Here is a 22,122-nt window from a genome sequence, read left to right as displayed (position 1 = left end):
AGCATACAAAAATATGGCGAGGCTCATGTCATTTTCTTTTTAGTTTTTTGGCAAAAAAATGAAAAAAAAACATGTTTCCCTGGATTTTCCATTGCCAGTGAAGATAACACCAAGCAGTGGGGGTTAGCAGCCAGTAGCTGCTTGGATTACCCTTATCTAGGAATACAAAAAAATGCAGCGGGAGCCCATATATATTTTTTTTAATTATTTATTTAAATAAAAAATAATAAAAAAAAGGGCTTCCCTGTATTTTGATTGCCTGACATGACAGTACTGTAATAATAAATCATTTAAAAAAATGACGTAGCACTCCGCGGTATTTTTGATTCTCAGCGCAGATAAAGCAGACAGCTACGGGATGCCACCCCCCATCTGCCTGGCGTTACCTTGGCTGGCAATCAAAATACAGGGAAGCCCATTAATTTTTTATTTAAAAAAGAGAATTTTGTTTACTTACCGTAAATTCTTTTTCTTATAGTTCCGTATTGGGAGACCCAGACCATGGGTGTATAGCTTCTGCCTCCGGAGGACACACAAAGTACTACACTCAAAAGTGTAGCTCCTCCCTCTGAGCTTATACACCCCCTGGAGAACCAGATCTAGCCAGTTTAGTGCAAAAGCTGAAGGAGAATAGCCACCCACAAGTAAAAACAGAGCAAGAACCGGAACAACCGGAGTCTCTGTCTACGACAACAGCCGGTGATAACACGCGGAACAAGAAAGTGCCAACAGGCAACAGGGAGCTGGGTCTCCCAATACGGAACTATAAGAAAAAGAATTTACGGTAAGTAAACAAAATTCTCTTTTTCTTTAACGTTCCTATGGGAGACCAAGACCATGGGACGTCTCAAAGCAGACCATGGGTGGGAATAACAATAAAACTAAGAAGTAGGCGGAGCCTAACTTCACAAATGGGCGACAGCCGCCTGAAGGATGCGTCTGCCCAAGCTCGCATCTGCCGAAGCATGAGCATGCACTTGGTAGTGCTTTGAAAAGGTATGCAGGCTAGTCCAAGTGGCAGCCTGACAGACCTGCTGAGCCGTAGCCTGGTGCCTGAAAGCCCAAGAGGCACCGACAGCTCTGGTCGAGTGTGCCTTGATCCCCGGCGGGGAAGGCACCTGAGAACACTGGTAGGCATCCGAAATGGCCGACCTAATCCAACGGGCTAAGGTCAGCTTAGAAGCAGAGAGGCCCTTACGCCGACCTGTGGTTAGCACAAAAAGAGAGGTGCACCGCCTAAGAGCAGCGGTGCGGGACACATAGATCCGGAGAGCACGCACCAGATCTAAAGTATGCAACGCTTTTTCAAAGCGATAAACAGGAGCCGGACAAAAGGAAGGTAGGGTAATGTCCTGGTTAAGGTGGAAAGGAGAAACCACCTTAGGAAGAAAGTCCGGGGTCGGACGGAGAACCACTTTGTCTTGATGAAAAACCAAAAAAGGTGACTCCGAAGAGAGCGCAGCCAAATCAGAGACTCTCCTGAGGGAAGTTATGGCCACTAGAAAGACCACTTTCTGTGAAAGACGCAACAAAGAAACCTCCCTAAGAGGCTCAAAGGGGGGTTTCTGCAAAACCGTGAGAACCAAATTGAGGTCCGCCGGTAAGGCGGAATGATGTGAGACGCGCCTTGCAAGAAGGTGCGGATCTGAGCCAGCCGGGCGATACGCCGCTGGAACAGCACTGACAGAGCCGAGACTTGTCCCTTGAGAGAGTTGAGGGACAGTCCCAGCTGCAGACCGGACTGTAGAAAAGACAGAAGGGTCGGCAAGGAAAAAGGCCAAGGAGGATGGCCGGAAGAGCGGCACCAGGACAGGAAAATCTTCCAAGTCCTGTGATAGATCTAGGCAGAGGAAGACTTACGGGCCCGAGTCATAGTGGAGATGACTTCAGGGGGGATACCAGAAGCCGTCAAGATCCAGGACTCAAGAGCCACGCCGTCAATCTGAGAGCCGCAGAATTCTGGCGGAAAAACGGACCTTGTGAGAGAAGGTCTGGACGGTCCGGAAGATGCCACGGCACCTCTACGGACAGATGGAGCAGGTCCGGGTACCAAGCTCGCCTGGGCCAGTCCGGAGCAATGAGAATGACTCGACGGCCCTCTAGTCTGATCTTGCGCAGAACTCTGGGCAAGAGCGCTAGAGGGGGAAACACGTAGGACAGACGAAACTGAGACCAGTCTTGAACCAGAGCGTCCGCGGCGAATGCCTGAGGATCGTGGGAGCGAGCCACGTAAACCGGAACCTTGTTGTTGTGACAGGATGCCATTAGGTCCACGTCCGGAGTGCCCCACTTGCGGCAGATTGACTGAAACACTGCCGGATGCAGGGACCACTCGCCACCGTCCACGGTTTGACGGCTGAGATAATCTACCTCCCAGTTTTCCACGCCTGGGATGTGGACTGCAGATATGGTGGACTTGGAGTCCTCCGCCCATTGAAGGATGCGTTGTACCTCCAACATTGCCAGGCGGCTGCGTGTCCCGCCTTGGTGATTGATGTAGGCAACCGCTGTCGCGTTGTCTGACTGAACTCGGATGTGCTTGCCCGCTAATAAGTGGTGAAAAGCTAGGAGAGCCAGAGGCACGGCTCTGGTTTCCAGCACATTGATCGAGAGGGCTGACTCGGATGGAGTCCAAGTGCCCTGCGCTCTGTGGTGGAGATATACCGCTCCCCAGCCGGATAGACTGGCATCCGTGGTGAGAATCACCCAGGACGGGACCAGGAAGGAGCGCCCCTGAGACAGAGAGAGGGGCCGAAGCCACCACTGAAGAGATCTCCTGGTCTGTGGCGACAGAGCCACTAACCTGTGCAAGGAGGAAGGCCGCTTGTCCCAACAGCGGAGAATGTCCAGCTGCAGAGGACGCAGATGGAACTGGGCAAAGGGAACAGCCTCCATTGACGCCACCATCTGACCCTGCACCTGCATCAGGTGCCTGATGGAATAATGGCTGGGCCTCAGCAGAGAGCGCACCGCCAGTTGGAGGGACTGTTGTTTAAGGGCAACTTCACAAGAGCCGGCAGAGTCTCGAACTGAATCCCTAAGTACGTGAGCCTCTGGGTCGGAGTCAGAGTGGATTTGGGCAGATTGACAAGCCACCCGAATTGGGCTAGAGTGGCGAGAGTGAGCGAGACACTCCGCTGACAGTGTGCGCTGGATGAAGCCTTGACAAGAAGGTCGTCCAGGTAAGGAATCACTGCCAACCCGTGGAGGTGCAGAACCGCAACCGCTGCTGACATGACCTTGGTGAATACCCGAGGGACCGTGGCTAACCCGAAGGGGAGAGCCACGAATTGGAAATGTTCCTCTCCGATTGCAAAACGCAGCCAACGCTGGTGAGAAACTGCAATTGGCACATGCAGATAGGCATCTCTGATGTCGATGGATGCCAGGAAATCCCCTTGGGTCATTGAGGCAATGACTGACCGCAGAGACTCCATGCGAAAATGCCGCACCTGAACATGCTTGTTGAGAAGCTTGAGGTCCAGGATGGGCCGGAAGGACGCGTCCTTTTTGGGGACTAGGAAGAGATTTGAGAAGAAACCTCTGAACCGTTCCCGGGCGGGAACCGGTACAATTACTCCGTTGGCCTGCAAGGATGCCACGGCCTGAGAGAAGGCGGCGGCCTTGGAGCAGGGGGGAGTTGACAGAAAAAATCTGTTTGGCGGGCTGGAAGAGAATTCTATCCTGTAGCCGTGGGAGATGATATCCCGCACCCACTGATCGGAGACGTGTTGAAACCACACGTCGCCAAAGTGGGAGAGCCTGCCACCGACTAAGGACGTTGCTGGCGCGGACAGATAGTCAAGAGGAGGCTGCCTTAGTGGCAGCCGCTCCTGCGGTCTTCTGTGGACGCGCTTTTGTGTGCCAGTTGGATTTTTGGTCCTTAGCTGAGTTAGCGGACGAGGCCGAGGGCTTAGAGGACAACCAGTTAGAGGAACGAAACCTCGACTGATTCCTACCCTGGACAGGTTTCCTGGTTTTGGTTTGTGGCATGGAAGTACTCTTCCCGCCAGTAGCTTCCTTAATAATTTCATCCAGCTGTTCACCGAACAGCCGGGACCCAGCAAAGGGGAGTCCAGCAAGGTACTTCTTTGAAGAAGCATCTGCCTTCCACTCTCTAAGCCACAAAATCCTGCGGATAGCGAGGGAATTAGCCGAAGCCACCGCAGTGCGGTGAGAAGCCTCCAGCATGGCAGACATGGCATAGGATGAGAAAGCTGAAGCCTGAGCAGTTAAGGTAACCATCTCAGGCATAGATTCCTTAGTGAGGGAATGCATCTCCTCCAGAGAAGCAGAGATGGCTTTGAGAGCCCACACTGCAGAAAAAGTCGGGGAGAACGAGGCTCCTGCCGCCTCATATACAGATTTGGCCAGAAGGTCAACCTGGCGGTCAGTGGAATCCTTAAGCGAGGTGCCATCAGCCACTGATACAACGGTCCGGGCTGAGAGTCTAGACACCGGGGGGTCTACCTTTGGTGAATGAGCCCACTCCTTGACCACCTCAGGTGGAAAGGGAAAACGGTCATCAGAACCACGCTTTGGGAAGCGTTTGTCAGGGCAGGCCCTGGGCTTGGACACAGCGGCCTGAAAACTGGAGTGGTTAAAGAACACACTCTTTGTCCTCTTAGGCGAGGTAAACTGGTGCTTTTCTGCCAGAGAGGGTTGTTCCTCTGATACTGGCGGATTGAGATCCAGTACAGAATTAATGGACGCAATCAAATCACTAACATATGAGTCCCTTTCGGACAGGCCAATGGGGCACATGGAGGTAGTCTCCGAGCCCCCAGTAAAGGCATCCTCCTCATCCTGCGAGTCAGCCTCTGAAACCGAGCCGCGGGACGAGGAAGGAGAGGGAGCCCTGCGTCTCTTTTTAGAAGGACGGTGTCTGGGACCAGATGATGAATCCTCTGTGAGCTCCGGTCCTGAGAGAGACCTAGCAGCAGAGGCACCCCGTGAAGGGGGCTGATGCATGCTCAGCAAAGTCCTGGACAGATGTCCCATGGAGTCAGCAAAAGACTGGGAGATAGACCTGGTTAAGGATTCTACCCAAGCCGGGGGTTCCGGCAGTAGGAGCTTACATGCAGTGAGGGCGCTGCCAGAATGACCCCCAGAGAGTATATACAGAGGTCCACAACCAGAGGTTGTGGCTTAACAGACCGCTGGAGCGGTGTTGTGTGCCCTCCAGATCCCGAAGCCCGGACCCCCAAGCACCTCAGCAGGGATGCTGCAGACCAGTGCTGATCGCAGGGAAAACGCTGAGAAAATGGCCGCCGGAGCGAAGAGAGGGGGCGGGACTCACTCTGGGAGCGGGATCTGGAGGACCATAGAGACTTATAGGGGAGGAGACATGTTCTCAATGAGGAGTGTCTCTCCCCTATGCAGAACGGCTGCTGGGCGGAGCCGCGCTGTCTCTCTGCATGAATGACATGCGAGGGCAGTGAAACCGAAACTAGGCCTCCGGCGAAGCCGGGGCCCAAATTTGAGCAGTGTGGCCGGCGCGCAGGCACCATCGGCGCGGTTCTCCGGCGACAGCCAGAGAACCCGCCGGAAATGTCGCAAAATACACTCAGAACACTCTCCCACAACAATAAAGTACAGGGACCCCCAATATATAAACGTTTCAGGTACTTAGCTTGCTGAGACGCAGGGTTCCAAGTCCCTGGGGTTGAGTGCTCCGGTCCAGCAGGGTCCTGAAGGGCTGCGGATGGAGACCGGTCTCATGCCAAGCATGGAGAACCGTGCTGGCTCCCACTTCAAGCCAGAGCCCAGGAGGGATGGTGAAGGAGCACGGCATGTAAGGCTCCAGCCTTGGAATCAACCTTAACAGCACCGCCGACTCAGTGGGGTGAGAAGGGACATGCCGGGGGTCCAGCTTGGACCCGCTTTTCTTCAAACTCTTTCCAAAAATCAGAAATCAGATGAGAATGCATGTGTGGATGTATGCCTCCTGACACAAAGCGATAAACTGGCTAGATCTGGTTCTCCAGGGGGTGTATAAGCTCAGAGGGAGGAGCTACACTTTTGAGTGTAGTACTTTGTGTGTCCTCCGGAGGCAGAAGCTATACACCCATGGTCTGGGTCTCCCATAGGAACGATAAAGAAAAAATAGTTAAAAAAAAAACCCCCATTTTTGATAGCCAGCTAGGGTAAAGCAGACGGCTGTAGCCTGAAAACCACAGCTGGCAGCTTTTCCGTGGTTGGTGATCCAATGTGGAGGTCACCTCAGGCTCTTTTTTATAATTATTTTATAAATAATAATAATTACAAAAAAAAAGTAGGGTCCCCCCAAATTGGATCACCAGCCAAGGTAAAGGGGACAGCTGTGGTCTGGTATTCTCAGGGTGGGAAGGTCCATAGTTATTGGCCCTTCACAGCCTATAAATAGCAGGTCGCAGGCACCCCAGAAGTGGCGCATCCACTGGATGCGCAAATCCTGGCGCTTCACCCCAGCTCATCCCGTGCAGTTGGTGATGTCATGGCGTCTATCAGATACCCGAAATCACAAACTGTCAGTACTAAGAAAACAAATAGACAACAAAAAAAATGTATTTGAAAAAACACTCCCCAAAACATTCCCTCTTTCACCAATTTATTGTAAGGAAAAAAAATAAGGGGGTCCCACGATGACTTTGGACCGTCTAAAATATGGTGGGGGGGGACACGCTCAGGGAACGTATCCCCATTTTCTAGGAGTGCAGATCCTCCATGTGAGGAGTGTGGGTGCAATGAATCTGCACCCACTCTACCCGGGTCCACAGCAGCAGAGTCCATGTCGTAAGTGTTGCTACCAAAGCTGCAATGCCCTGCTCATGAGGTAAGGGCATGCCTAATCAGGAGAACTATTCTACATTTCCAAATATTGGTATTTGCTGATATTATTGCTATTCCACCTACTATATATTGGGGATAGGATCTTGGAGATGGAATACCCCTTTAAGTCCAGTTATCCTGCTGAATGAATACTACACAACAGAGCTCGCTATTTAGACATGTTTTCTTGTGGCGTATAACGGACTCTCATGTTTGGTAGTCGTTCAGCGGGGCAACTATAAAATCAAATACCTCCATTTGGAAATGTAGTATAGCTCTCCTGATCAATTATGTTCCTCACCTCATGAGCAGGGCATTGCAGTAGCTTACAGATGCATGGTTACCACCACTCACTGAGTCTGAACACAGGAAGCTGAGCTGACAGCCACTCTGTGCATGCGGCAGCGTCTATTGTGAAGGAGGGGGGCGCGGGGGATCAACACTGCACAGGTACCGTGGGACACCGGAGAACACCGGTGGGGTTATAGGGGGTGACCTGGCAGGGCCTGGGGAGGAGTTTTCTGTCGCATGTAAGTAAGTAAGGTGAATGCTGCTGTGTGCGCGGCCATCTTGGATTTCTGGGAAGGGGTCAGAAAGGGGGCACTTTGGCGACACCGGAGGACCGGAGGGGAGGAGATTTATCTCCCATCTGACATGTTTGTTCATGCCAGATGGGAGATAAATAATTACTGGCGCTGTCAGTTACTGTAACGTGATCATCGGTGTACGGTGTATACCGGTGATCAAGTGAGCGTGGACCGGAAAAACCGTCCTGAATCATGATCTCCAGGGTCTCACCTACCCCCTGAAACCCCGGAGATTTTCTGACGTTGGGGGGCGCTATTCACTTATTTCTGCCAGCTGTTTATAAACAGCAGATCAGAATAAGGCTACATCCATACGACCGATCCATTTTTGCGGTCCGCAAAAAACGGTCCGTTTTTTTCACGGGTGCATCCGTGTGGCATCCGTTTCCGTTACGTATACAGTCCGTATGTCATCTGTTTGTCATCCATGTGCCTTCCGTTTTTTTGCGTACTGCAAAAAACTGAAGGAGGGAAAATACATAAATTTACCCAGGATCCATAGCTTCAACCTACATGAGGCGGTCACATGTTCACTCCAGTGCCATTTTCTACTGCTTTTCACAGCGTAGAGCGCTCTGGTGATTTTCTTGTGCTTGTACACTTCATATCAGTCTTTTCTGCCATTATAATGGCAGAAAGACACATAATGTCCTACTTTCCTGCGTTTTGTAATTTTGGACCCTTTGGTGCCTTTCATGTGGCACTAAGGGGTGCTTAGCCTTGTATTTAGCCAAAAAAAGAAATAAATTTAAAAAAAAATGACGTGGGGTTCCCCCTATTTTTGATAGCCAGCTAGGGTAAAGCAGGCAGCTGCAGCCTGCAGACCACAGCTGGCAGCTTCTGGCTGGTAATCCAAAACTGAGGGCACCCCACGCTGTTATTTTAAAATAAATAATTAAAAAAAACAAACAAACAAACATGTGGGGTTCCCCCAAAATTGGATCACCAGCCAAGGTAAAGCGGACAGCTGGGGTCTGATATTCTCAGACTAGGGAGGTCCATGGTTATTGGACTCTTCCCAGCCTAAAAATAGCAGGCCGTTGCCTCCCCAGAAGTGGCGCATCCATTAGATGCGCCAATTTTGGCGCTTTGCCCCAACTCATCCTGTTGCCCTGGTGCGGTGGCAAACGGGGTAATATATGGGGTTAATACCAGAAGTGTAATGTCACCTGGCATCAAGCCCTGGGGTTGGTGATGTCAGGCGTCTATCAGATACCCGACATCACCAACCAAGTCAGTAATAAAAAAAAAAATAGACGACAAACATTTTTATTTGAAAAAACACTCCCTAAAACATTCCCTCTTTCACCAATTTATTAGAAAGAAAAACAAATCCAGGGCTGGTGTAATCCAAGGGGTTTCTATGATGATCCATACCATAGTCAATGTCCCAGTCAATGAAGAACAGAATGTTCCATATTGGCTGGGAGAGCAATGCAGTGACCTGAGCTAACATCAATAGGTCAGCCCAGGTCACTGCAGGACATGACAAGTGCTGCTGTCAGGAGCATAGCGAGGCACATTACCTGCAGTGATCGCTGCACTCCTGATAGCAGAGCTGTCACTGACCGCCGCCTTCACAACCAACTATCGTGGGAGCCTGTGACGTCACCGCTAGTCACAGTCTCTGGTCGGCAGTGAGAGGAGATCTGACAATCTGATCGCTTACAGCAGTCAGCCGCCGAGCATGTGTACGGAGTGCGAGGTGGGTGGAGCTGATCGGGTCCATGTGGCGCTGAGGACGTCAGGACTGCATGGCTGGGGACAGGTAGGGGTGTGTGTATATATATATATATACAGTTAGGTCCAGAAATATTTGGACAGTGACACGATTTTCGCGAGTTGGGCTCTGCATGCCACCACATTGGATTTCAAATGAAACCTCTACAACAGAATTCAAGTGCAGATTGTAACGTTTAATTTGAAGGTTTGAACAAAAATATCTGATAGAAATTGTAGGAATTGTCACATTTCTTTACAAACACTCCACATTTTAGGAGGTCAAAAGTAATTGGACAAATAAACCAAACCCAAACAAAATATTTTTATTTTCAATATTTTGTTGCGAATCCTTTGGAGGCAATCACTGCCTTAAGTCTGGAACCCATGGACATCACCAAACGCTGGGTTTCCTCCTTCTTAAGGCTTTGCCAGGCCTTTACAGCCGCAGCCTTCAGGTCTTGCTTGTTTGTGGTGTGCCTTGGATCATGTGCTGTTCCCTTTCTTCTCCACACTTTTTTCTTCCCATCATTCTGGTACAGGTTGATCTTTGTCTCATCTGTACATAGAATACTTTTCCAGAACTGAGCTGGCTTCATGAGGTGTTTTTCAGCAAATGTAACTCTGGCCTGTCTATTTTTGGAATTGATGAATGGTTTGCATCTAGATGTGAACCCTTTGTATTTACTTTCATGGAGTCTTCTCTTTACTGTTGTCTTAGAGACAGATACACCTACTTCACTGAGAGTGTTCTGGACTTCAGTTGATGTTGTGAACAAGTTCTTCTTCACCAAAGAAAGTATGCGGCGATCATCCACCACTGTTGTCATCTGTGGACACCCAGGCCTTTTTGAGTTCCCAAGCTCACCAGTCAATTCCTTTTTTCTCAGAATGTACCCGACTGTTGATTTTGCTACTCCAAGCATGTCTGCTATCTCTCTGATGGATTTTTTTCTTTTTTTTCAGCCTCAGGATGTTCTGCTTCACCTCAATTGAGAGTTCCTTAGACCGCATGTTGTCTGGTCACAGCAACAGCTTCCAAATGCAAAACCACACACCTGTAATCAACCCCAGACCTTTTAACTACTTCATTGATTACAGGTTAACGAGGGAGACGCCTTCAGAGTTAATTTCAGCCCTTAGAGTCCCTTGTCCAATTATTTTTGGTCCCTTGAAAAAGAGGAGGCTATGCATTACAGAGCTATGATTCCTAAACCCTTTCTCCGATTTGGATGTGAAAACTCTCATATTGCAGCTGGGAGTGTGCACCTTCAGCCCATATTATATATATAATTGTATTTCTGAACATGTTTTTGTAAACAGCTAAAATAACAAAACTTGTGTCACTGTCCAAATATTTCTGGACCTAACTGTATATATATATATATATATATATATATATATATATATATATATATATATATATATATCTCACATGCCGAGTGCAGGAGGGGACGGAGCCGAGCAGAGAAGTGTCGGCTCCCTGCACACGTAGCAGAGGGTAAATATCGGGTTGCTAAGCAAAGCTCTTTGCTTGGATACCCGATATTTACATTGGTTACCAGCTTACCGCAGGCTGCCAGCGATGGCTCCCTGCACACTGTAGCTGTAAAAAGCCACGCTTTTGCTGAGCGAACCGGTCGAGCCTAACTTGAACTGTCGAGCTTTTAGCAAAAAGCTCGCATTCGATCTCGAGCACCCCCCCAAAAATCACTCGAACATGAAATTGGCGAACCTTGAACATCGCTCATCTCTACTCTCGACCTTCAGTAATCTGTCTCCTCTGCGGTAAAGTCTATACTTCGGTGCAGCTCCTCTCCCTCCCTTGTAGATGTTCAGCCCTCCACTTCCCTTGTGGATGTTCTCTCCACCGACCATCAGTCATTTACTTCATGGTTATTCTGCTCATTTTTATTTCATGTCCTAGTAATGGAGGAGCCGTGAGAGAGATTATATAAATAACACTGGGGAACAATTTGAAAACAATTTTCTGTTGAGTTAGGTTTTTGAGCTGATTTATACTAAAATTGGCATGCTGATTCCAAAAATGTAGTCAGTTTTTTTCTATCACGTCAAGTTTTTCCTCCTCAACTTCCTGCCATAGAAGCACAATTGCACTGATTTCTTTAATAAGACTTATCGGAGTACAATGCGACTCATATAGAGCTACGTGGCAACTTGTAAGAGTAGTCACAGCTGAGACAGTGGTGAGAGGTGAGTGCAGCTCCCAATACGTCATAATTATCAATATCTTTACACAAAAAATGTATCATAGTAGGAATAAATAGGATTTGTGATGGCTTTTCTCTTTACATTGGGCGCTTAGTTAGTTGTAATTTATATATCTTTTATGATTTTTTTGTTAGTTTTCAAAGCTTGTAACTTTCCATCTCAGTCTTTTATTTACCTATGTACATATTTCCTTTGTTTCAGATCATGTCTGCTCCTTCTTCCTCTCGTCGTAAATGCCTAAACAACCCTGACTCCTTCTGATATATTTGTGGTGTTTCCACCATTCCAGTTCAAAGGGCAAACATCAGTGCATTTGTCAAACAAGCATATTTTGCATATTTTAAAGTAAAACTCGGTGATCAAGATAAGCCATGGGCCCCTCACATAGTGTGCAAGCGGTGTGTCGAGAGTTTACGGATGTGGACCAAAGGAACACGTGAAAAGTTGGCATTTGGTATCCTCATGGTGTGGAGAGAGCAAAAAAGTCATTCCACAGACTGTTACTTCTGTTTAGTGAAAACATCAGGATTTAACAGGAAAAATAAAAGTAAAATGGAATATCCCAATCTCCCGTCAGCGATCACCAATGCCTCGTTCAGCTGAAATTCCAGTGCCAGTTTTCGAACAGCGGCCATCTCTAGACGTTCTGAGTGATGTTGAGGAGCACAGTGACCGCAATGATGCAGAATGTGACATTCACAAGGATTCAGTGCGTAAGGGATCTGATCAGCACGAGTTAATGATTTAGCACGTGAATTGGGCTTATCAAAAAAAGCTTCAGAATTACCAGCATCAAGGCTGAATGAGAACAGTGACTTGAACAAGGAGCGAAGGTATCATACTTTCGTACTAGAGAAAGTACATTTTTGCAGCACTTTCGGTGTGACAGCGGTTTTGTGTTTTGCCCTAATATTCCTGGTTTACTACAAGAATTAGGACTTTCAATGTACAATCCAAATGAATGGCGACTGTTTATTGATAGCTCAAAGCGGAGTCTTAAGTGTGTCCTACACAATGGCAATGTATCTGGTGCAGTCCCTATTGGGCATTCTGTCTCTCTTCGTGAAGAACATGGAGATGTAAAGAGAGTTATTGAGTTATTGAAATATGACACACACAATTGGATCATCTGTGTTGACCTTAAAATGGTTTGCTTCCTTCTTGGTCAGCAATGTGGGTACACAAAGTATCCCTGCTTTCTCTGTATGTGGGATAGCAGAGCTCGAGAAAAGCATTGGCTGGAGTCGAATTGGCCTCCAAGATCTGGTCTTAAACCTGGAGATCCGAACATTCTACATCAGCCGCTTGTTGTCAGGAAGAATATACTATTCCCACCTCTGCACATAAAACTAGGTCTCATGAAGCAACTTATAAAAGCATTGCCAACTGACGGCGACTGTTTTACATCATGTTGGCACTTCATGGACTGTCCATTGAGGCTGGTGTGTTTGATGGTCCACAAATTCCACAGCTCATCAAAGATGAACATTTCACCGGGACTATGTCAGATCTTGAGAAGAATGCTTGGTTATCATTCAAAGACGTCGTCAAGAATTTTCTTGGAAATATACGTGCAAGTAATTACAAAGAAATTGTTCAGAAACTATTGGAGAGCTACAAAGCGCTTGGTTGCACCATGAGTATTAAACTACATTTTCTGCATTGCCAACCTGCAAGGTGAACGATTTCACCAAGATTTGAAGGTTATGGAAGACCGTTACCAGGGTAGATGGGATGTACATATGATGGCTGACTATTGCTGGAGCATCAAAGGGGATTGTCGTCAAGTTAAACACTCTGGAAAAAGCTATAAATGTACATTTTTACCTTAAATACTTGCATATATATATATATAAATCTTTGTAAATAAACATGATAGTGTTAAAAAACATATGTCATGCCTATTTCTTATATATTTTATTTTTTGTTCATATTTGTACTATTTAAAAAAAAAAAAAAACACGTTTTAGGTACAGTAGTTTACATACTTTTGAGAAGACAAAAATCCTATCGTTCAAAAACTTGACGTGATAGAGAAAAACTGAGATCATTTCTGGATTCAGCATCCAAAAAATAATTAAGAACAGTGACCTAACTCCTAAAAAAATTGCGTTCCCCAGTGTAATCAATATCCAAAAAAAGAAAAGTCCACAGCACCTTGGTTATAAAACGTATGTGCCTGTGCAACAGCACAATCAGCATGTCAGGCTCGCACGTCCATGATCAAGGGATCGCTTGAAATAACATACCAATAACAAAGATGACCGCATGCTTGATAAAGACCACCAGGTCGAAACATTGCTGTAACACAACTGATGGAATAAAGACTTGCATGTTTTTTCCCCCGGAGGAGCGCTGTCATCTTTGTTATTTATATATATCAATATATCAACAATGAAGATTGTCCCAAAATTTAAGACAATAACAAGCGATTCATGCTAAAAAGTATATACTTTATTTATAATTAAATTAAAACATTATTCATGTATTAAAAATATAAAAAACAGAGAAATGCTCCTGTGAGAGACCTGAATGATACCCAGATTGACAAGTATGTAAAAACTACAGGAAGACAACAATCAGAAAATGGACAATGTGCAATGAAAAATCCCTATAACATAGAATTAAATATCAATACATATAAATATAATAACCATTGCACAAACCCAATTACTTAGCAGACAATCAAATACTGAGTATTGCACATGCCCTGGTTAATGTAAACATTCCACTCGTGCTGTTGTTCAATCATAAACTATACAGCCACAGGAGACTAAATGAAACGATTAGGCTACCAGGGAAGGTGTAAAGTGCAGGAAAATACAGTTGTGCATAAGTAAATCTTACCCATAGAACAAACCAAGGTTATATTTACCTACAATAGGTGACCATAAGAGCCTGGGTCTGGGTAAACAGGTCCCTCCACCCCAACGCCGTTTCGCCCTTGCTTCTTCCGGGGGCGTGTCAGGGTGAGGGAAAGGCTGACTCTATATACATGAAGTCCGTGCTGCTTAGTGATTTCACCTGAGCTGATTGTCCAATGCGGTGGATATGACGGCGGCAAGCACAGATCTCCGGTCCCTCCCACAGGAACTGCCTACACCGCGCGATGGAACGCAGGCCTGGAACGCAAGCCTGGTCACATGATACGCGCGGTCAGGAGTTCAGAGGTCCGCGATCGGCGCCTGCGCACTACCCATACGCACGGACATTGCAGCTCTTAGTGCCGAGGAAAATCCTCAAACCTGATCAAGCACTGTGTATATAGATATATGGGATAGATCTTACTTAATACCACCGTGAAATACACAATCCATAGGCAGTTAATATATTATAAACAACGCACATATTTGAAAATTCATACAAAAAAATATATAAAACAAATTTTGTGCATTTATTATACACATAAATACTATAAATAGCATAATTATATGCAGTGTACTAGATGAATCATATAAAACATAACTACAGGTGACAATATTGAATAATATTGAATAATACTGAATAATAAATAATGTATAATAAATAATGTGCAATAGTGATGATCATGTGAATGTGCTAGAAAATTGATATAAATATATATATATTTGTGTACACTACATAAGTAACAATAGTGACTATATAAATAATGTGCAAAATGGTTATAAAAAAATATATATAAATATACATATGTACACGATATACATGCACATATACAAATAAATAAATAAAGTGAAATGTGCGTACTAACCAAAGTGTATATAAATGCACAAGACCTTCAATATTACCAACATATGTAACCTCACGATATATGCATGGATGTGTGCATAATGCACATCCATGACACACACATCCACCCTACACAATTCCATATACATACGTGACCTACAATAGTACAGATATGCACATATAAATATAAATACACATATAAATGAATGGATGTGTACATATACACATCCATACACACTCACATCCACCTACATTTATACACGCTCATGTACACATATACCAACACATATCCGTACACTATACATACCCCAGAAACAAGTTTTATGCAAATTATTATACACATAAATACTATAAATAGCATAATTATATGCAGTGTACTAGATGAATCATATAAAACATAACCGCAGGTGACAATATTGAATAATATTGAATGATACTGAAAAATGAATAATGTATAATAAATAATGTACAAAAGTGATGATCATGTGAATGTGCAAATAAATTAATAAATATATATATATGTGTACAATACATAAGTAACAATAGGGACTATATAAATAATGTGTAAATAATTATAAATAAATATACATATGTACACGATACACATGCACATAAACAAATAAATAAAGTGAAATGTGCATACTAACCAAAGTGTATAAATGCATAAAACCTTCAATATTACCAACATATGTAACCTCACGATATATGCATGGATGTGTGCATATTGCACATCCATGACACACACATCCACCTTACACACTTCCATATACATACATGACCTACAATAATACAGACATGCACATATAAATATAAATATAAATACACATATATATGCATGGATGTGTGCATATACACATCCATGCACACTCGCATCCACCTACATTTATACACGCCCATGTACATACATACCAACAACCATCCGTACACTATACATACCCCAGAAATAATACATATTTAATCCAGGAAAAATTATACACAGATGAAAATACATGAAAAAAAAAAAAAAAAAAAAAAAAATTAAGATCGTCCAAATATGTGTTCACGGTTTTCTCCTCTCGATGTCAGTAGAGGACTACAGATCTCCCAAAATTGTGCTTGATCACAGGCCACATCACCGTTCAGCAATAGAATACTAGGAATATTAAAAACAGAATTAAAATGAGATAACACACAAATAAACAGATTAGACCCCCACCCCTAAAAACAACCCGAGATCTCTATATAAGACACAGAGGGAGCATATACTATTTACAAAAAAGCTCCAAAGCCAAAATTTTCATTAAGGCCTTGTGGTGTGAGTGTCCCTAACCTGAATATCCAGCGGCTCTCAGTCTGGGCAAGAATTTTACCAAGATCTCCACCCCTTGGGCCCAAAGTGACCTGATCTATACCTTTGAAGACCAACTCGCTGGATTTACATGCATGATACAGTTTGAAATGTTTAGGCAAGGTCTTGAGTAACGAGATATCCTGTACATCTTTAGCATTTTCAATATCCCTAATGTGTTCACGTACTCTTATCTTCAATTCACGTGTAGTCATACCGATGTAAATCTTTTTACAGGTACACTGGGCATGGTAAATTACTCCCTTAGATGCACAGTTTAATTGTTTTCGAATCTCATATTCTCTTGATCCATCATGATTGGTAAATTTTCTGGCTTTAGTCAAATTTCTGCAGGCTTTACATAATCCACAAGGAAAAAAACCCTGAATAGGGGGTGTAATGCGTTTTTTAGCGGGTGAAGGGGGTTCATAATGACTCTTAACCAAAACGTCGCGTAAGTTCTTTGATCTACGTGCCAACATCAAGGGTTTTGAAGGTACAATCTTTTTGAGGATAGGATCCATCAACAAAACATTCCAATGCTTCCATAGAATGGAACGAACATCTTCCCATTGGGAGTTAAAAGTTGTAATGAATCTTGTATGGTTCTCCATTTTAGGTACCGATTTTTTACCAAACAATAAATTGTTTCTATCCACTGACACTGCCTTTCTAAAACCTCTTCTAATGACCCTGCGACTATAGCCCCTTTCTTCAAACCTCTCGGCAAGATCCTTTGATTGGCGCAAAAATAATTGGCTATCTGAACATATCCTTTTGGCTCTTAAAAATTGACCCACCGGTATACCCCTCGTAGTTGAAATTGGATGGGATGATGAGGCGTGAAGAAACGAATTTGTAGATGTAGGTTTTCTATATATATCCGTAATTATCTCCCCACACTCGGAGACATCAATCTTAATATCAAGGAATTCCAAGCTGCGACCATATTTATATGTGAGCTTGATATTCAGATCATTATGATTTAATTTCGTAATAAACTTATCCAAATCCTTGACCGAACCCTCCCAGACAAACCATATGTCATCGATGTATCTCATCCATTCTTTGACATGTGACACATCGGGTATTGATTCGTTGAGAAAGATGTCACGCTCCCACGCGCCCAAAAACAAGTTCGCATATGAAGGGGCACATGATGCCCCCATTGCCGTGCCCTGCATTTGCAAATAATGATTACCTTTGAAAATGAAAACATTGTGTGTAAGCACAAATTCCAAAAGAATGAGCAACAGTTGAATCAGGGGTCCCTCCAAACTGCTCATTTTCAAAAAAAGGGCCGTTGCCCTAAGACCATCCTCATGCCTAATAGATGTGTAGAGGGACTCCACATCCACCGTGACCATAACCATGTCATCATTAAGATTGACATGGTTAAGTCTTTGTAGGGCAGATGTGGTGTCCCTCAAATATGACGGCAGGGTAGCAACCAAGGGCTTCAAATAGTAGTCAATCATGACACCAATTTGTTCACATAGGCCCCCATTTCCGGATATGATTGGTCTACCCGGGGGGTCTACTGAATCCTTGTGTATCTTTGGAATAAGATACAACGTGGGGGTACGCGGATGTAAATTCTTAATAAATTCCAAACATTTTTTAGGTACAATACCCTCCTCAAATGCCTTTTCTAAAATATCAATCAATTTATCTTTAAACAAGGGAATAGGATTGTTCACAAGTTTGCGATAGCACTTGGGGTCATTGAGTAATTTAAAGGCCTGCTTCTCATACATTGTAGAGGGCCAGACTACCAAATTACCACCTTTGTCCGCTGGCTTGAATAAAAACTCATCCATTGACTGTAGTTTTTGCAGTATTTTTCTTTCCTGCCAATTTAAATTCGATGCTCTTTTGCCATGGTGAGGTAAAGATTCCAAATCCGCCGTAACTAATTTGGTAAAAATGTCCACTGCTGGACATAACGTAAAAGAAGGAAAAGCCTTAGATTTGTAAAACAATTGCATAGGGAACTTACTTGCTTGTTCAGTCATATTGGCGTCAGACAACTCTTCCAAAATCGCAAGAGCCGCTCTCTCTTCCTTGGTATGAAGCTCCTCATGACTATTGGTCTTATAATGTAGCCGTTGAAGCAACATTTTTCTGGCGAAAAGGTATGTATCTTTCACCGCCGTGAATACATCTAAATGATGGGATGGAGAAAAAGTCAACCCTTTTTCCAAGACACTTAATTCATTATCAGAAAACTTATAACTGGATAGATTGATCACCTTAAACTGATCCGTCCTTTTATGATTCCTATTTTTTGAAAAAATCTCAGGAAATTTCTTGTCCTTATTTTGAGCTCTGGTCCTCCGAAAAATCTCACCAGCTTCTTCCAGATCACTGGAAGATGAATATTGTTCAGACTGGGAGGTATTACTCCTGATAGATGGACTTCTGGGGTTATATGATGGAACATTACTGGAGTTTTTGTTTTTCTGTTGCTATCTAAAAATCTTCCCCGCCTCATAATCACCAACATCTCTTTGAAATTTTTTAACTTTACTTTGGCTGGTGTCACTTTCCCATTTATCAAGATCCTTATCAACATCCTCCATAAATTTCTCAAGTTTCTTGGGATCATAATCCTTTTTGATCAGTTCAAACAATCTTTCGATCTCAAGGTCAATCTTAGATAAAGCCAATGAATTGTTTTCAATAATAATCTGAATGAACTCTAATGAACAAGTACTTGCCGCCTTGCTCCATTTGCCAATAAGGTCATCATTATCTAAATCAAAAGATGGAAAAAGATGCACCCGGAGTCCCCTGGGTACAATATTTTGCTTGTGGTAATTTTCAAGAGACATACGATTCCACCACAACTTTGTTTTTTTGTGTAGCGCATTTTTATATTGACGCATCAACTCCTTTTTGTCAGCAGAGATCTCGGACGAAACACCAGGAGCACTCTGTTTAAAAAGATCAATAGCCTTGCTATGCCAAGACTTCTCTCTAGTCTTGAAATCCATGTGGATAGGTAGCTACTGCCAAAAAATAGCAGAAAACACAATTAATCAACCAAAAACAACCTCAAGTGTATGCATGACACTCAGAAACTTATATATCAACAATGAAGATTGTCCCAAAATTTAAGACAATAACAAGCGATTCATGCTAAAAAGTATATACTTTATTTATAATTAAATTAAAACATTATTCATGTATTAAAAATATAAAAAACAGAGAAATGCTCCTGTGAGAGACCTGAATGATACCCAGATTGACAAGTATGTAAAAACTACAGGAAGACAACAATCAGAAAATGGACAATGTGCAATGAAAAATCCCTATAACATAGAATTAAATATCAATACATATAAATATAATAACCATTGCACAAACCCAATTACTTAGCAGACAATCAAATACTGAGTATTGCACATGCCCTGGTTAATGTAAACATTCCACTCGTGCTGTTGTTCAATCATAAACTATACAGCCACAGGAGACTAAATGAAACGATTAGGCTACCAGGGAAGGTGTAAAGTGCAGGAAAATACAGTTGTGCATAAGTAAATCTTACCCATAGAACAAACCAAGGTTATATTTACCTACAATAGGTGACCATAAGAGCCTGGGTCTGGGTAAACAGGTCCCTCCACCCCAACGCCGTTTCGCCCTTGCTTCTTCCGGGGGCGTGTCAGGGTGAGGGAAAGGCTGACTCTATATATATGAAGTGGCGTGTATAAGGGCGTGTATAAATGTAGGTGGATGCGAGTGTGCATGGATGTGTATATGCACACATCCATGCATATATATGTGTATTTATATTTATATTTATATGTGCATGTCTGTATTATTGTAGGTCATGTATGTATATGGAAGTGTGTAAGGTGGATGTGTGTGTCATGGATGTGCAATATGCACACATCCATGCATATATCGTGAGGTTACATATGTTGGTAATATTGAAGGTTTTATGCATTTATACACTTTGGTTAGTATGCACATTTCACTTTATTTATTTGTTTATGTGCATGTGTATCGTGTACATATGTATATTTATTTATAATTATTTACACATTATTTATATAGTCCCTATTGTTACTTATGTATTGTACACATATATATATATTTATTAATTTATTTGCACATTCACATGATCATCACTTTTGTACATTATTTATTATACATTATTCATTTTTCAGTATCATTCAATATTATTCAATATTGTCACCTGCGGTTATGTTTTATATGATTCATCTAGTACACTGCATATAATTATGCTATTTATAGTATTTATGTGTATAATAATTTGCATAAAACTTGTTTCTGGGGTATGTATAGTGTACGGATATGTGTTGGTATATGTGTACATGAGCGTGTATAAATGTAGGTGGATGTGAGTGTGTATGGATGTGTATATGTACACATCCATTCATTTATATGTGTATTTATATTTATATGTGCATATCTGTACTATTGTAGGTCACGTATGTATATGGAATTGTGTAGGGTGGATGTGTGTGTCATGGATGTGCATTATGCACACATCCATGCATATATCGTGAGGTTACATATGTTGGTAATATTGAAGGTCTTGTGCATTTATATACACTTTGGTTAGTACGCACATTTCACTTTATTTATTTATTTGTATATGTGCATGTATATCGTGTACATATGTATATTTATATATATTTTTTTATAACCATTTTGCACATTATTTATATAGTCACTATTGTTACTTATGTAGTGTACACAAATATATATATATTTATATCAATTTTCTAGCACATTCACATGATCATCACTATTGCACATTATTTATTATACATTATTTATTATTCAGTATTATTCAATATTATTCAATATTGTCACCTGTAGTTATGTTTTATATGATTCATCTAGTACACTGCATATAATTATGCTATTTATAGTATTTATGTGTATAATAAATGCACAAAATTTGTTTTATATATTTTTTTGTATGAATTTTCAAATATGTGCGTTGTTTATAATATATTAACTGCCTATGGATTGTGTATTTCACGGTGGTATTAAGTAAGATCTATCCCATATATCTATATACACAGTGCTTGATCAGGTTTGAGGATTTTCCTCGGCACTAAGAGCTGCAATGTCCGTGCGTATGGGTAGTGCGCAGGCGCCGATCGCGGACCTCTGAACTCCTGACCGCGCGTATCATGTGACCAGGCTTGCGTTCCAGGCCTGCGTTCCATCGCGCGGTGTAGGCAGTTCCTGTGGGAGGGACCGGAGATCTGTGCTTGCCGCCGTCATATCCACCGCATTGGACAATCAGCTCAGGTGAAATCACTAAGCAGCACGGACTTCATGTATATAGAGTCAGCCTTTCCCTCACCCTGACACGCCCCCGGAAGAAGCAAGGGCGAAACGGCGTTGGGGTGGAGGGACCTGTTTACCCAGACCCAGGCTCTTATGGTCACCTATTGTAGGTAAATATAACCTTGGTTTGTTCTATGGGTAAGATTTACTTATGCACAACTGTATTTTCCTGCACTTTACACCTTCCCTGGTAGCCTAATCGTTTCATTTAGTCTCCTGTGGCTGTATAGTTTATGATTGAACAACAGCACGAGTGGAATGTTTACATTAACCAGGGCATGTGCAATACTCAGTATTTGATTGTCTGCTAAGTAATTGGGTTTGTGCAATGGTTATTATATTTATATGTATTGATATTTAATTCTATGTTATAGGGATTTTTCATTGCACATTGTCCATTTTCTG

The 22,122-nt window shown here is 43.2% G+C and overlaps 1 protein-coding gene and 1 long non-coding RNA gene across 2 annotated transcripts in view; both read right to left on the bottom strand.

Annotated features, from left to right (window-relative positions):
• Nucleotides 1–22,122, bottom strand: part of LOC142290088 (uncharacterized) — a 307,846-nt gene that overhangs the window by 83,066 nt on the left and 202,658 nt on the right.
• Nucleotides 15,607–22,122, bottom strand: part of LOC142292362 (uncharacterized) — a 44,382-nt gene continuing 37,866 nt past the window's right edge. Inside the window, exons 2-3 of the long non-coding RNA XR_012750601.1 lie at nucleotides 18,383–18,547; nucleotides 15,607–16,188 (exon numbers count right to left, since the gene is read on the bottom strand). This is a non-coding gene — a long non-coding RNA (uncharacterized LOC142292362). The remainder of the gene's footprint in view (nucleotides 16,189–18,382; nucleotides 18,548–22,122) is intronic.

The sequence above is a fragment of the Anomaloglossus baeobatrachus genome, chromosome 2, assembly GCF_048569485.1.
Source record: "Anomaloglossus baeobatrachus isolate aAnoBae1 chromosome 2, aAnoBae1.hap1, whole genome shotgun sequence".
Classification (NCBI taxonomy): Eukaryota; Metazoa; Chordata; class Amphibia; order Anura; family Aromobatidae; genus Anomaloglossus; species Anomaloglossus baeobatrachus.
The sequence above is the reverse complement of the archived record's forward strand: the minus strand, read 5'-3'. Positions and strand labels throughout refer to the sequence as shown.